Source organism: Girardinichthys multiradiatus, chromosome 7 (assembly GCF_021462225.1).
Source record: "Girardinichthys multiradiatus isolate DD_20200921_A chromosome 7, DD_fGirMul_XY1, whole genome shotgun sequence".
Taxonomy (NCBI): Eukaryota; Metazoa; Chordata; class Actinopteri; order Cyprinodontiformes; family Goodeidae; genus Girardinichthys; species Girardinichthys multiradiatus.
The window spans coordinates 23,109,595-23,126,528 of NC_061800.1; the positions used below are offsets into that span (position 1 = coordinate 23,109,595).

Genomic DNA, 16,934 nt, shown 5'->3' on the forward strand with positions numbered 1-16,934 from the left:
TATCATCTCACAATAACATTTTATTTAGATGCATACTGAAAATACATATTCTTCATCTCATTATCCTGACATAATACCTAATTTTTTCTTGTTTAATTATCTTATTATTTTGAGATATTAGAGATTACAACATCCATCTTAAACCAATTTCTTATTTTTATAGATTAGAATGGTTTCATTATCTTGAGATAGACATTTTGACCTTGACAACAGTTTTATTTTATAGATATAACAAGATGTCAAGCTTGCTTTTGTAGAAATAGTTGGCGTTTTTTATTCAACTATAAAATTTTAAGCTCATTTTCTCATAACGATTCATTATTTCAATATCTCGCTTTTGATCTCTAGCTCATTATTGTGAATAGAGTTTCATTGCCTAATTACCTCGAAATAATGATACCTCAAGCTTGTTTTGTTGTGATAATAATTTAATTAACCTAACATATCTAGGTATGATTCTTGAGATAATGGGATCATAAATTTAATTTTAACCCAAACCTTATGGCAACAATGCTAGGAGACGATTCAAGGTGAAAACATTCATCATGGGACAATGTATTACTCACAGATGTCAAGCTCATTTTATAGCGATGACACTTCGCTGTTACCGACTTTATCTTACCATTATCTCAAAATCTCTTGACATAATGAAGCTACAACTTTGTTTTGGCAACTGTTTAATTACCTCATTATTTCGAGATATGAATGCACAAATATAACAGATTAACATTTTTATTCCACCAAGAAATTAAGGTAATTATGCTGTAAAATGTGTTAAGCCAAAAACACAAATCTATTTCTGTTATAGATTATCCCCAAGTGACAGGCATACCGCATAACGAAACCGGCCTCAACGCAATAACTTCTCATTTTTGCAACAGAATAATAAGTCCTACTTGAAAAAATAGGTTTGGTTCTTAAAATAACAACATAGTCAGCTCATGGTGTGGTGAAACATCACATCTAAATGTATCACAGGAAGTAGAGTCGTTCTTAGCTTCCATCAGTCATGTAAAATTGGAATACAAGTTAATCCGTTTTTGACCCATTTATATTTGTAAAGTCAGATTTTTATTTTCTAGAAAAAGTAAATCAGAGAGAAGTCTGGAAACGCAAATGTCTTTCCATATACATTATTATGTTTTCCATACTTGTCCAGACTAAGAGCAAATTCCATACTTTCCTGCAGAATGTGTAATTCTGTGCTTTTTATACCACAACAGAGTTCTTAGTTTGTTTTTGTTTTATTTCTTACATGAAACTCTGGTTTTGTAACCTTAAGAAAACTTTTACAACCTGGTAAATGATTGAATTATTTATAAAATCCTAAAACTAGCTGAGGTTTCAATTTTCTTTTACTAAAACTTCATACAAAAACAACAAGATAAAAGTCACTGACTGAAGTGTGACTTGTGCTAACTTTATAAAAATATGGCATTGATTGACTCATTCACTACTTTGTTTTTTTCTTCCACTTGAGTGAAAATTAGGGACAGTTCTGAGTCATAAAAGTCTTTAAGTCTTCATTATTTTTTTTAATGTATCCCTTTCAGCCATACCATATGGAGCAGAAGGTTGCCTACATGTTCCAAGGCACTTTTGCTGTACAAAATGGCTATCTCAAGATCAACTTTAATTCCAGATTTGATCCAGCATCAGAATAGACACGTCACATTGATGTTATAATAACCTGTGTTTGTATAACCTTCAACCATTTGAGTAATTGTGTGTGTGTGTGTGTGTGTGTTTGTTGTCTAAAGTGTCTTTTCCATATAGGAGCAATAGCTGCCTATAAACCAAACAGATCCACCTACATGACCCAGAAATTAATAAAAGATTCAGTCTTTAGTATATCTAACCTTGTACCAATGACACGTCCAAATCTGAAAGTTTAATTTTAACCTCTGGCCTTAATTTAACCTATTATTATTCTTGGACCAACCCTGTCCTCCACCATTTATGCAGCATTTTTAAAGGTAAAACCTGTAATGAGTTGGAAAGATGGTGGAGTTTAACAAGTACTTTCAGCCAGTGCTACTCTATAAAGAGCAGAATGGCAAAAAGGTCCACTATAAGCACTTGAAAACCACAAGTGAATTTAACGGGGTTTATTTTATGTTTTTCCTCAAGGCTATGTTTCAAACTAACAATAACAAATGATGTATATGACTTTTCCTAACTGTATTAATTACATTATTTTAGCAGGAGTAGGTATAATTGTGGCTTTTCAGTTTGAAATAAAAGCAATTAGCTCATTTTATAAATTTTTATTCTAAATGTATGTGTAAATACCATGATACGGTTATTTTCCCTTAAGGTACTCATCCCATGAGAATCTCATAGTTAACAATGAATAGCCTTCAGAATGTGTTTGCTCTCTTTTTACTATTCACAACCTCACCAGACAAACTTTTGGAAACGGTAATCTGAATTTAAGACCTAAAAAAACCCTCTTTTTTCAGCAACTCAAACTTGGATGTTAAATAATTTAGTCTTTATCTGTTTCAATGTTTGTTATGTTGATATCCCTAAAGCTTTGTAATTGTAGGTTTTTGTAATATCAATATTAAATTCATCTGTGTGCTTGCAGTGAGGTAAGGGGTGTAGCTCAATGTTGAATCATCGATAGCTCCCAACTCCAGCTACAGACATAGGGGCAGAATCTTTACTCTTCTCCTACCCTTCAAAGAAGCAAAAAATGATCAAAATGTTTGATAAATGATGGATGCAAAACATCTATTAGTGTAAATGTGACTCTCCACAAACATTATTTTAAAATATATCCTTGAAAGCATTATTATTAACCCTATCATCAGCATACGAGACACTGCAAACAAAACAACGTCAGAACCAAAACAGTCCCACCCACAGGGGGTCTCCAGTAAATTATGTCCTCCTCCTATTTCTTGTTAATCATAATCATATGCTCAGTGGAGCATAACAAACAATAAAAAGGGTCCATCATAAAACAAACCCCTCATGCTAATTACTGACTGTACACACACAGAATGCATTGCTCATTTTCTAACTTCTTGACACTTTTTCAATGTAAGCAGAAGGAAACTATTTAAAGGCTCTAAGAAGATAAAAATTCAAATTTTTTTGTTTTTGTTTTGTTATCCAGTGAACCTTCCCTAAAGAGCTTAGAAATGAGTCAGGGGAGGAGAATAAGTGAGCTGGAAGAGAAAGAAATGGAAGCTGTGATGGGAATATCAATGTTGGGAAGCAAGAAAAAGGTAAGGAGATATTAAGACTGGAGGGATTTGAGTTGTTCTGCTCATACATGAAGCACAGGTAGGCTTGAGTAAAAAAAAAAAAAAGCCTTCACCGGTGATGAAGATGCAAACAGTAAAATATGTAATAATAGGAAAATGTGGGCTCTGCCCTATCGGTGTAAAAGCCTTTCTCCTGCTCTTATATTTGTAGACATAAATACACGTCAGAGTTATAGAGCAGATTGATCAGTCTGTGCATGTTTTGTGTGTGTATGAAGGCAGCCGATCAATGCTTCTGTCCTGAAGATGCCACTTCACAGACGGCGTGAATTCAGTCCCACAATGCACCCTGCCCATCATTAGCACAGGAAACATTGATCTGGTGACTGGTGGAAAAAAGGCTTATTAAATACCGAGTGTAGCTTTTACATTCATGAGAGAAAACTAATTTAATCAACTTAAACAGCCTTCTTTTGGCTCATCCATGTAAATGTCATTTAACAAAAAAAAACATTTTAACTGGAATTAAGCTTGTTCTTTTCACTTACAGCTTTGAAAAAGTATTCACACCCTACTATTTGTTTTCCCCACATTACAAACACAAACTTACCCTTGATTTTGTATTAATTCTGAGTGATAGACCAACAGAGAGCAGTGTGTACTTTTTGGAGGAGAAAAACAGATAAACAGTTTTCATGTGTGAAATCATGTGTGGCCAAATGTGGCGTGGATTTTCGGCCTCTGACTGAAGACACTCTGCTGTTGTACGACAGTCTGATGAAGAGGATGCTCAGGGATCTCCATAATGTTCTTCATTTTACGAAGAATCTTTCTTTATACAATGATCCCCAGAGGTTCCAGAGGAGTCCCTAGAACAGAACCAGCCTTCTTTATCACCTTGTTGAGCTTTTTAAGTCCCTGGCTCTGATGCTGCTTCCCCATCAGATGATGGCAGAAGAGATCACACTCTCCAAACAGACTTATAGGAAACCTTTTGGGAACAGGTTGACTTTATCCCGGCCCCATTCAATTCCCTAATCTGTCACGTATACTTGTTTATTTTTTCCTTTGTTTTAACACATTATAAGCCATTTTATTAGCATAAAAAGTATAAAAAGGTATTGATGCCCCACCATTTTTGGTGGAATACACACAATTGACAAAATCAAAAAATAAAAACAACTAAAAAACATATAAAACAAAAACGTTTTATGCAAATTTTGTGCCAATAAATTATCTAGTTCATAACCATGTAATTAAGCATGAAAAATCTCTTTGTAGTTAAATAAGTGTCTTTAAATCTGGTTCTGAACCCTGTTGGGTCAGCTGGATTTTAATTCTATTCAATTTGACAGACTCCGAGCCCTTATTAAACCAAATAGCTCTAATCATCCTCCTGCTAGAAGAACATATTTACTCGTGTTAATTGGCCACATTTTAATGCAGTGGCCTATAAGACTTAAAGACAATTCTTTTCGGTTGAATCAAATTTCAAATTAAATCAGACATCAAAGTGGGTTTGAAACGAAGTAACACAGAGCAACATGGAGACATCCCCCAGGATATCAGGTATGACAAGTTCACAGCTGCAAAATATTGAAATGGAGAAAGAGCAAAATGGCAAGCACACAACTGACTAACCTGTCCACAACTCCAGTGTCTTGCAGAGGGTTTTTTACATTTGCAAGTTTGTGGCTTTGGTTGTTTCCTACCTGACCTGTTTGGATACAGAAAAAGGAGCCGTGGGTCATGGGGTACTCTGCCTGAGGGACGTTTTGCATCTGCTTCAACGAACCTCTGATATAAAGTACTTATATATATTCTGCTGATAGTCTGCTGTACTTAAACATGGTTATATGACTGATAAATATTGTCTACCAGCAGGAGCTAGCTCAGAGATAAAATGGTCCAATTATTGTTGCGTACTTTTTCAAATGGCCCAGATGAACCAAAATCATTAAAAATGTAATATAAAATATAATATAAAATATTAGATGAACAAAATGAAATGTACTTGTTAAAGGGATCTAAATATAGTAAAGATTGTTGATCCATGATTACTGATGACTAAATATTTAATACTTATTCCACCAAGCAAGAAATAATGAACTACCAGAGAAAATAAGGGTATTGACAATGGTTACATGGGTACAAAATCAGTCAGTGGAATTAAAGCTTTTATTTCTACTGTATGTCTATATTTCTAAATAAAGGACAACGTTTGTCACATCTACAATTTATAATTTTATGACAAAGAAAAACAAAAGACATTTCTGATTTGGACTGGAACAAATATGTAACCCAGAGTTTTCCAACTGTACAGTCACGGTTACAAGAAAGTACACTCTCTGCAGGATTGTAACATAGAAATTATCTGGTCTTTCCCAGATTCTAAAACTATCTAAATCTTTCCTCAGGTTTTCAAAACCACACGTCACATATTCCACCAAGTCATGATTTATTGAACAAAGAAGAACCCAAAATGATAATTCTACGAAAAACCAGACACATCCTAAGAACTCCAGATACTAAATACATAAAACTCATTAGATTTAAAGAGAGTCTACTTTTTTTTAGCCAAAATGAAACAGAGGTGACTAAACAGAGATGGACACAGCCAGGAGGAGCTGGGAGAATGAGAACATTGGGTGGGGGTTGCATTCCTGAGCAATGTTTTTGCCTCAGCTGATGTCTAACCCTGTTGTCTTGATCCAAAAACTCCTCAGAATCTGGGTCAGATCCTGAGGAGCCTAACCACCCCCCACAATTTTTCTGTTATTTCCCGTCCGTGTTTTTCCTCCTTTAGCTCTAAACGACCCAACACCCTAAAGCTTAATGAGCTCATGCTAACAGAGAACAGGACATGTTAGGGCTAAACCTGAATAACTCAAAAGAGACATTAAGACCTACCTCACTTCTTTTTAAGCAGGATTTACCAGAAGTGAAGTAGAGCAGAGGCAGAAAAAAAGCTTACTTCACACCCTCTGAACTACGTTCCAGTTTTCTCCTTTAAAGAATTTACGCGAGCTAGTGGCCTAATCCATCACACATGGGAGAAACATGACAAGACTATCATCCGCTCTAGTTTTTAGTCATTACAGAAAGATGTGCGTCAATAATTCACATTTCTACCCTCCCAAAGAGTCAGGACATGAATCTAATCAACTGTATCTGCACTCGACTCACATCTTCTGTACCAGGGAGCCACTTGAGAACTGCTGTACATTAAAGGTCATTAATCAAACCCGAAAATGAATCCTCCGTTATGCTTCCCGTGGGCTCAAACTCCTGGTGAGTGTTTTCTGGATTAAATGACAACTGACTGGCAGTTTATAGCCATAAGATGGGGTATGTCCTTAGAATAATGAGATCAAAGATAAAAGGGCATTGCATGAACTCAGCGGGTGATCCTTGTATTTCACCCTTAGGGGCAACAGGTTTGAGTTAAAATCAGAAGAAACAAAAGTTCTTTGGGTAACAATAGATTTACAACCCCTCCAGTCTTCTTGTGTGAAAGGAATGCACCAACGGACAGGATGATGTCACCCTAGTCTGCAGTCTGTAATTTTAGACCCACCCAGGGTCCCGATCTTTTTTCAGAGCCAAAACATGGCGACTAACCCTCGAAAGAAAGAGCCAGAAACTGAAACAAGAAATGAGAAAACGAGCCATAACACAATAAAAGTGGAAACAAAAACACAAAGAGAGACTAAAGAAAGCAGGAAATAAGTCACAGTCCTCACTAAGCTACATCTGCAAGCAGTTAAAACGTCACCAGACATAAAAAAAGAGCCCAACCCCCGGCTCTGTTCAACCTCCTGTTCCTCAGCTGTTCCTTTCTTCCATATCTCCTGTCTTTCAGCCAACCAACCTGCATATCTCTCTCTCTCTCTCTCACCAGCCTTCTCAAAACTTTGACCTCCCAGCCCCCCTCATACTTTCTAACTTTGTCTTTACTTTCTCTCCCTCCAACCTCAACAGACCCCTGCTCTGGTCAGAGCCTTTTTTTCCACAAGAAAGGTGAAGTGAGAGTGATGGGGAGGGAGGGCTGAGGCTCAGACTGCGACCAGAGAAATGAGTAGACTGTCTGCCGTCCTCTTTGAGGCCAGCATGAGGGGCTGATGGCTAAAACATTTTTGTAATGGGAAAAGGCACTGTTTACAGACTGCAGGGTGGATTTAAAGGTTGTTAACCTCTGAGCATGCACCATACCACACATACATTGTCTCTAATATCTACAGTCTTTAGCCTTTATCCTTAATTATTTCTATAAGTAGCAGAGGAAACTTCACATTCTGTGTAACAGAGAAGTAACAGTAAAACAGGGTTTCAGTATTTTAAAACATAGACAAAGTGATTACAAAACTATTTTAAACTGGCGTTAGCCTTGTTCGAGCTACCGCGCCCTGTTGGCGGTCAGACGCCTCGGAGCTCCTCCGGTCCTTGGAACCCCGGAAGCGATCACACACTCTATCTAACTTTGACTCTTAAAAGAACGACTCTCAAACTGTTTCTAACTTTTAGCTCTTTTAATTTAAATTAAGGCCGAGGAATGTTTACAGAGATCAGTGCTGAGGCTCCCATCTTGGACCGTCGCCGTCTGTTAGAGGATGACGAAGAGCCTCGATAGAAGGTCACATATCGTTTTTATATCTGGCACTCCGATGCAATGGATGTGCACTCCCTCAGTGATTATCAGTAGACTATGTGTCACCATTGTGGTGTCTATCTGTTAGATTGTTTATTAGCGGGTGTCCATACTTAATCTACAGGTCCTTCTCAAAAAATTAGCATATTGTGATAAAGTTAATTATTTTCCATAATGTCATGATGAAAATTTAACATTCATATATTTTAGATTCATTGCACACTAACTGAAATATTTCAGGTCTTTTATTGTCTTAATACGGATGATTTTGGCATACAGCTCATGAAAACCCAAAATTCCTATCTCACAAAATTAGCATATCATTAAAAGGGTCTCTAAACGAGCTATGAACCTAATCATCTGAATCAACGAGTTAACTCTAAACACCTGCAAAAGATTCCTGAGGCCTTTAAAACTCCCAGCCTGGTTCATCACTCAAAACCCTAATCATGGTTAAGACTGCCGACCTGACTGCTGTCCAGAAGGCCACTGTTGACACCCTCAAGCAAGAGGGTAAGACACAGAAAGGAAGTCTGTGGGAAGGAAAAAGTGTGTCAGAAAACGCTGCACAATGAGAAGAGGTGACCGGACCCTGAGGAAGATTGTGGAGAAGGGCCGATTCCAGACCTTGGGGGACCTGCGGAAGCAGTGGACTGAGTCTGGAGTAGAAACATCCAGAGCCACCGTGCACAGGCGTGTACAGGAAATGGGCTACAGGTGCCGCATTCCCCAGGTCAAGCCACGTTTGAACCAGAAACAGCGGCAGAAGCGCCTGACCTGGGCTACAGAGAAGCAGCACTGGACTGTTGCTCAGTGGTCCAAAGTACTTTTTTCGGATGAAAGCAAATTCTGCATGTCATTCGGAAATCAAGGTGCCAGAGTCTGGAGGAAGACTGGGGAGAAGGAAATGCCAAAATGCCAGAAGTCCAGTGTCAAGTACCCACAGTCAGTGATGGTCTGGGGTGCCGTGTCAGCTGCTGGTGTTGGTCCACTGTGTTTTATCAAGGGCAGGGTCAATGCAGCTAGCTATCAGGAGATTTTGGAGCACTTCATGCTTCCATCTGCTGAAAAGCTTTATGGAGATGAAGATTTCATTTTTCAGCACGACCTGGCACCTGCTCACAGTGCCAAAACCACTGGTAAATGGTTTACTGACCATGGTATCACTGTGCTCAATTGGCCTGCCAACTCTCCTGACCTGAACCCCATAGAGAATCTGTGGGATATTGTGAAGAGAACGTTGATAGACTCAAGACCCAACACTCTGGATGAGCTAAAGGCCGCTATCGAAGCATCCTGGGCCTCCATAAGACCTCAGCAGTGCCACAGGCTGATTGCCTCCATGCCACGCCGCATTGAAGCAGTCATTTCTGCAAAAGGATTTCCGACCAAGTATTGAGTGCATAACTGTACATGATTATTTGAAGGTTGACGTTTTTTGTATTAAAAACACTTTTCTTTTATTGGTCGGATGAAATATGCTAATTTTGTAAGATAGGAATTTTGGGTTTTCATGAGCTGTATGCCACAATCATCCGTATTAAGACAATAAAAGACCTGAAATATTTCAGTTAGTGTGCAATGAATCTAAAATATATGAATGTTAAATTTTCATAATTACATTATGGAAAATAATGAACTTTATCACAATATGCTAATATTTTGAGAAGGACCTGCAAGTGTGCTGGGGCTTTCTAATCAAACCAGTTATACCGGCTGCTCCACTATCAACCCCAGTGCCCCAGCTTCAGGTCATTTATGACAAACCTTGAGCCATTTATGCTTGTACTGTATGTCTACGAGCATTCTTATCCTATTGTAACAAAAGGGAAACATTAGAATTATACTTTACTTCACTATGGTATAAATGGGAAAAACAGCTATAAGCATATTAATAAAGGTTATTCCTAACAGCATCTTGAATTAGCAGTTAGTGCAGCTAGCATTACTAAAACAGCAGTCTTTATCCTGGGTATGAGTCTGAACTTTGGGCCCAAACAACAGTATATGGTTATGTTCCAATATACTATACCATTATGACCTCTAACACGACACCTCTGGCCTTGCATTCACATCATGTTCTGCTAGAACAATGTGTACCCTTGCATTCATTAGCTCTACATTTCTATATATTAATCACACACTCTACAATCAAAGCAGCACACCTGAAGCAGGACACAAGTTTAAACTTTGTTCAGGAGTTGCTCCAATTACACAACCAGGAGTCTGAGGGAATCAGCTGGCCCTCCAAACTCTCCAGACACCAATTTGATGGGGTTTCAACCATCTGTGGGAGGCAAGCTCAATCCCACAGTCTGCATGCCCCAAAGCATCTGTTCAGAATGTCACTGTAGCCACACAACCAATCACTGCCCCTTTGTTTAACAAAGACAGGGGGAAGGGGTCTACGTTCTCCTGTGTACACAGAAACTAAAGTAATTAAAATGCTTGACATTTTTATGTGAAAAGCAAAATACTTGCAGTCAGCACTGTTGGCAGATAACACAGTGTGCAAGCCTAAGCAAATGAAAAATTAACACCTCCCTGCAGCTCCTCAGTGTTGTACTACAGAAGAGTGGTAAAAAGCTGTCAGTATTACTTACATCATTTGCTGTCATTAGGCGGTACACAGTTTACATAAAACACTTACAATTTCTCAGATTTTCTGTGCATTTTGAAAAAATGCTGAATTTCCAAACAAAAAAACACTGATATACCCATACCTCAATGGAAGGTGGTGGGAACTTTAACGTTAATATTAGATTAACATACAAAACAAGAACATCTTGAGCATGGCTACAGATCCTCCCAAAACAAATGTAGCTTGTGCTTTTTGTGGCCATAGTGTACCACTACCTTTAAATGTTATGTTTAAGCACATGTTTAAAGTTTAATAGTTGCAGCATCAGGTCAGAAGGACGAAGGTAGGCAGAAAGTACAGTACTCTTGTGGATTTTAATGCAGAACACAACTGAAGGCCTATGTGAGCTAAGCCTCTGTGTCACTGTTTTCTATGGCTACCCAGATGTTAACAAAAAGGTTTTTACAAATTTGATTTTATGTTCAAAAATATATTTATAAGTGCATTTATTTTAAAATGTATATTTATCTATACCATATATAAATATCCACATTTTTTTGACATAAAGCTGGTTGCATGTGGATGACATTTGCAGGGGCAGCAGAAAAGGTTTCTGATGCTGGTGCCTATCTCCAGGGGTCACCCTGGACAGGTCGCCAGTCCATCCAGGGCAACACATAGATACACAGGACAGACCACCATACAGACACACACCTATACTGAAGGGCAACTTAGACAGACCAATTAACCTAACAAGTTTTTGGACTGTGGGAGAAAGCTGGAGTACCTGGATCGCATTTTTCCACTGAAGGAACTCTGGTTCTTGAACTGGTTCAGATCAGGTGCTTTCGAACTTTGGTGTTTTGTGCACACCAAGCTTTGGGAACCAAGCATGAATCATCAACAGTGGGCATTACGCTTCTTGTTGCTTCTATTTGTCTGCGGCTTCGACTCATCACAGGTGACGTTACAGTTCGCACAGAAGAACCAAGTAGTTCAACCAGAGTTTTGTGTTCTGGAACCTCTTTTCATTAGAAATACACCTCACCGGTTCAAAATTACATTTGGGAACCGGAACAGACGTTCGGAACTGGAAAGCGTTGGTGGAAAAGAGGTAGGAGAGAAACCATGCATGCACAGGGAGACTCCATGCAATAAAGATCCCAGACTGGGATCTGAACCGAGGACTTTCTTGCTGCAAGACAACAGTGCTAACAACGGTGCCACCATCCAGCCCCAGAGCTAAGTCCATTTGAGAATATTAATGTTCATAGAAGCTCTCCCCCAATCTAAATGAGCTTGACTTATTTCACAAGGAAGATGGGGTCACATTTCTATCTTAAGATGTGCAAAGCTGGTAGAGAGACTGGTAGGTACCCCAGAAGACTGGCAGCTGCAATTACAATGAAAGGTGGTTCTAAACGTATTGACTCATAGGGGGTGGATACGAAGGCAAGCCAAACGTTTCAGATTTTAATTTGTAAAAACAGAAAAGGTGTATCTACATTTAGACTAAAATCCCACACTGCTGGACACTATTTAGCTACTAGTAAGGTGACTTCTGATTATATTTTAAAAGTGTCAGAGTAAAGGGGACTGCAGATTTGTTTTCATAAAATATTTGAAAACAATATATCCTTTCACTCCACTTCACAGTTCTGCACTATTTTGTGCTGGCATATCACATAAAGATCCCAGTAAAATATAGTGACGTTTGTGGTTGTAACATTATAAAATATGTAAATTCAAGGGGTTTGAGTTTGTAAAGACACTGAATACATAATGACCCACTAGCTCAAAAATAGCTGGTCCAAGAACAAAAAGGTCCAGAACACTATCAGAAAGTGGAAAACATGTATTTAATTAAGGACACACCATTCTGTATAAATATATATTGAATGTGTTTCAGTGACTAACTTTGATTTTATCCCTCCAGTATGTTTATTGTGCCTTCCTTACACATTCAGACCCTGAAGTGGTCGACCATTTGTTTGTATATGTATATACTGTATATGTGCATGAGTTAATTTCTGAGTGTAGTGAGTGTTCTGTGATTGGAGAGTGCTGAATGATAAGACACCAGTACAGCTGGTATGCTAAATAAGGACTCCTTTCAAGTCAAGCCAAGAATGAGAACAAACACTGCAGGGACATGACACAAAGCACCAACCCACCTTTTTTTCTTCTTCACACGGCCAAATCTTACCTCACTCCCCTTCTCCCGCCCCTGTGATAATCGTCTGACAGTGTCTCCGTCTCCTGTCTGTTTTACATCACACTATCTCACCGGCCGCCCTGCACAATCCATGACGGGCTGTTGAGCTCCAGTAATTAGAGCAGGCTGTTACAGAGAGAGGACACAGCGTCCCTCTAATACTCATATTCTGTCCACCTGGGCAGATATTTTTAGTCCACCTTGAATGAGAAAGACCAAGCATCAACATGTGGGCAGTGTTGGGTATCCGTACCAGAGGCCACAACTCAATGCTACAGAGCTAGAACCAGTGAAACAGCCAGTTTCTGTTCTTCTTTGTCCTTGTTGAAGGAAAAAGGGAGTGGAGCCTGTGTGCTTTCTTTATTGGGTGTACGTCTTGTTGAAATCTGCCATTTTTTTCACTCCAGAGCACCGATAACAAAATTAACCACTGTGTCATTCCACCCCAGTTTCCTTCCACCCAACACAATCACACTGCATGCCATAAAAACAGTAATCCAAACATTTCTCTCCCTATATTTATGTGCGAGTATGCACACATGTCCCGAGGCTGCAAACTCTTATGACTTTCCCTTTTCCTGCATCCGACCTCCTTTACATATCAGACTCCCAGTGTGCTTTAGTAAAACATCAACATTTTATCCATGAGATTCATATCTCTTTTCCAGCCTGCAGACAAACACACATACACCCACACAGAGCTTTGCATGAGGTCCGACCCTAACCACCCGGCCACGCTGCATTTCTGAGCAGCTTATCTTCAAACGCAGCAATTCCTCACCTCCAGAAACAAACAGCCATTCTCCTTGATAATAAACAGAGGCGGTGTCCTCCGTTGAATAGCCTATGCTTAGGGCAGTAAATAAAAACATCAGTCAGAGCAAAGAAAATTGTGTTTTCATCCATTATTCAACACTCTTTCTTTATACTTTGCATTCTAGAAATATAAAACCTATTGCTGTCATCTAGTTACAACCTGAACACACACCTGCACACATTACGTGTTTTATTCTGAGGGGACATTGCTCCAACTTGCTGACCTCCTTCGGACAGCACGCTGGTATGTCATTTCAAGCTCTTCCCACGGCAGTCAACAGGCCATACATTATCTAGGTAATTACCTCAGCAGATTGGATGCCTTTCCAATGCCTGTCTATTTGCTACTTCAGTACAGCCGGCTGCATGCTCCGTCTCGTCCATACCTCACAGGACACAAGCTTGGATTCAATGAAGATGGACAAAGAGGTGCATTCAGCAGCCAACAAGCAATAAACAGAAGAATCAGTGGAAGGACATGAGGAAGGACAGCCATGCCAGGAGATATGCGATGCTGTTGCACCATGTAGTCAGTAATGGCCATTTGCATTAATCTATAAAAATAGACTATAACAACTAGTGTTTAGGAGCAAGAGGCTAAAATGTCTAGACTCTAAAAGGGTAAATTTTCAGCGATTATTTCTTCTTCCTGTAATTGTGCTTGTGAACAAAACAATCAGCACAAAGACAGTTGCTCAAACACGTGCAGTCCGAATGTATCACCACCAATGCCAACTGGTGGATATGTATTTGTACTTCCTATGTGTTGGTAAATACAATAACCCACTTTCTTGTTAAGAGTTTGGTAAGAAGGTCCACACTGCTTGGATCCCAGTATAATATTGTAAAGTTACAGTGAGAAGAATCTGAAAACTTTATTATCTAATAGACGGCGAATGTCTTTTCAGGGGAAGCTGGAACTAAGCTACAAAGAACTTACAAACCAAGCTATAGGTTCTGGCTTTAGGGAGGCTTAGTGAGATGTGATGCCCTCAAGATCTGTTGACACTTATATTCCATGACATTTCTCCATAAAGAGAATGATGCCTTGTGGAGAACATCCTGGCAACATATGACTTTGATAAAGTAAGTGTAAGCTATTAACATGGACACAGAATATCAAGGTGTGTGCTTTTAGCTTGACATCCTGTTGCATATGTGGTTAAGATTCTTTGAAGTATGACAGGAATTCATTTTTGAGTTGCACTCTTGTGATACTGCGTCGACGGCAAAGGTCAGTTGCAAGAGCATTGCAGAAGATTCAACAACGACTGCACTATATGAGGAGAACTTGTAGCATTCGGTAATGTTTGTAAATGTCCCGATGGCAATAGCACATTTGGATCAACAGATATTGTACAGTTTCCTTCTGAAAATTCACCAGCGAGTTCATTTAGGAACTGTAGCCCATTTTCCATATTCCACACAGGGACACCATCATTTCAGTAGAGACCTCTCTTTCGACAGCAGTTGTAAATTGTTTGAACCTCCCTCTGGTGTGTCCTGAGTGTCTGGAGAACCATTTTGCTGGAAGACGATTTATCTTCACAATGTTTGTCATTTGTGTCCCTGCAACTCACTAAGTTTTAGTTATTTGATACCTAGTGTGTTAACAGACTCTGGAAGCAGGATTCATACAGTTTTCATGTCATCATTCAACAATTCCAGCGGGGTCCCACTATATTATAAGACAAGTTTTTACAGGATCAAAAAAAACGTCACGACGGATGGATGGATGGATGGATGGATGGATGGAACTTGATTCCAATTCTTAATAAAAAAATGTCTGTAAACATTTTTGAAATAATAATTTGGGCCAGATACATCACTTTAACATCAAACAAATATTAGCCATGTTTTAGTTGCTCTTTGTATTGAGAACTTTGACAATGTTTTAATATTTCTCGTTGAAATCCGACTTCCATCCACTGATGCTGCAATTCGTATTTGCCCTTTAGACTCTATTGAAACGTAAAAGCCTTCATTTCAATTTCATGGCTGTATGAAAGCACTTTGGATCAGCAAAAGCACAAACAGCAAAGGTGTGGAAACAAAAGGAGCACCACATATACCTCTTATTAGATAACACTGTTTTAAAACTACAGTTGCCTAACTACAAACAGCGTGACTGTTAAGCAGCCGACTGTAGGCTAGGACGGGCTAGTATCTTAACATTCATTTTCATTGTGAAAAAAAATATCATGATAGGAATTAGTAATCCAACGCTACTAACAATAAAGTCTAATTGATTTTGTTTGCAAACCCAAAATACTGTTGTATTGATTGTTATTGTTTATTTTGCTGTTTGAGCTATTCTTCCACTGTTTGGTCAATGAGATCATCAATAAATGCTGTACTTATATTTTAAAATATGACTAAATGCTATGTACTGTTCAAAAGGACAGTTACCCCCCTGTGTGTTACTGTTGTAATGAAGTACCCTTTTTGAACATTTGTAAGGCTCTTACTTTATGCAATGATTGATTTATAACTGCAAATATGAACAAAGGTTTAATTACTTTTTATCATCACGTTTAACATCATCTCAAAAAATACAACAAAAACTGTTATAAAAATGTAGGTCATAATCTCATCCCTAATGCATTGTCAGACTTTTGTTACACTTTAAAGAGCAGAATGACAAGGGGAACCACTCGGCAGAAAAAGCATGTTCACCTGAAAACTGCTATTCAATTAGCAGAGTTTGTTCCATAGTTTTGTTCTTAAAATGAAAATAAAAATAAATAAATGTTATTGAAAAAGTATTCAAACTGTAATGATCAGTTTATTATATTACTTTAGCAGCAGCAGGAATACTTTCTGTTTCAAATAAAAGTAATTACAAATTATTATATAAGCATTTTGTTGTGTGTAAATAGAGTAATAGATTGAAATTGTGGTATTTTCACTTATTGAAGCTCTCATGGTGACCCTTGCCTCACTGGATCTTTACCCATCCTGTTGTTCATCCTCCTGTCCCATTAGACCCCCTAACAGTGCATTACCTCTGTATGTTTACTCAAAGGTTCTACAGCTTAGCACTGCAGCGTGATACCCAGAGGGTGAGTTTTCTCACAGCTCATTAAAATGAAATACATGCTGTGTGACATAGCATTACAACACAGTGCTGGTGTGCCACCAGAACAGCTGGCAGCTGGTTCCACAGCAAAACATCCTATAATGTTGATAAAGTGGACCAAGAACCCCCTACCAGAGCAGCCCACCCTTCTATATCTGTCCATGGAGCTGCCTGCCACTCCTGAGTCACTTTTTTAGTCTCATAGAAGCTTTTTCAGAGATGTTTGCAGGACCATAGGAGGAGCGTGGCTCACAGCCAAAAACAAGAATCATTTTTTTTCCAGTTGCACAATTACCAGAATGCTTCTAATGAAAGGCACGCCTAGTGGTAATTTAGTTCAACCATTAGAGTGCAGATTGAGCACAGTTGTAGCTTTATTG

General features: G+C 38.7%; 1 protein-coding gene across 1 annotated transcript in view; it reads right to left on the reverse strand.

The window, feature by feature from the left end:
• LOC124871534 (follistatin-related protein 1-like) overlaps window positions 1-16,934 on the reverse strand; it is a 31,778-nt gene that overhangs the window by 14,266 nt on the left and 578 nt on the right. The window lies entirely within an intron of this gene.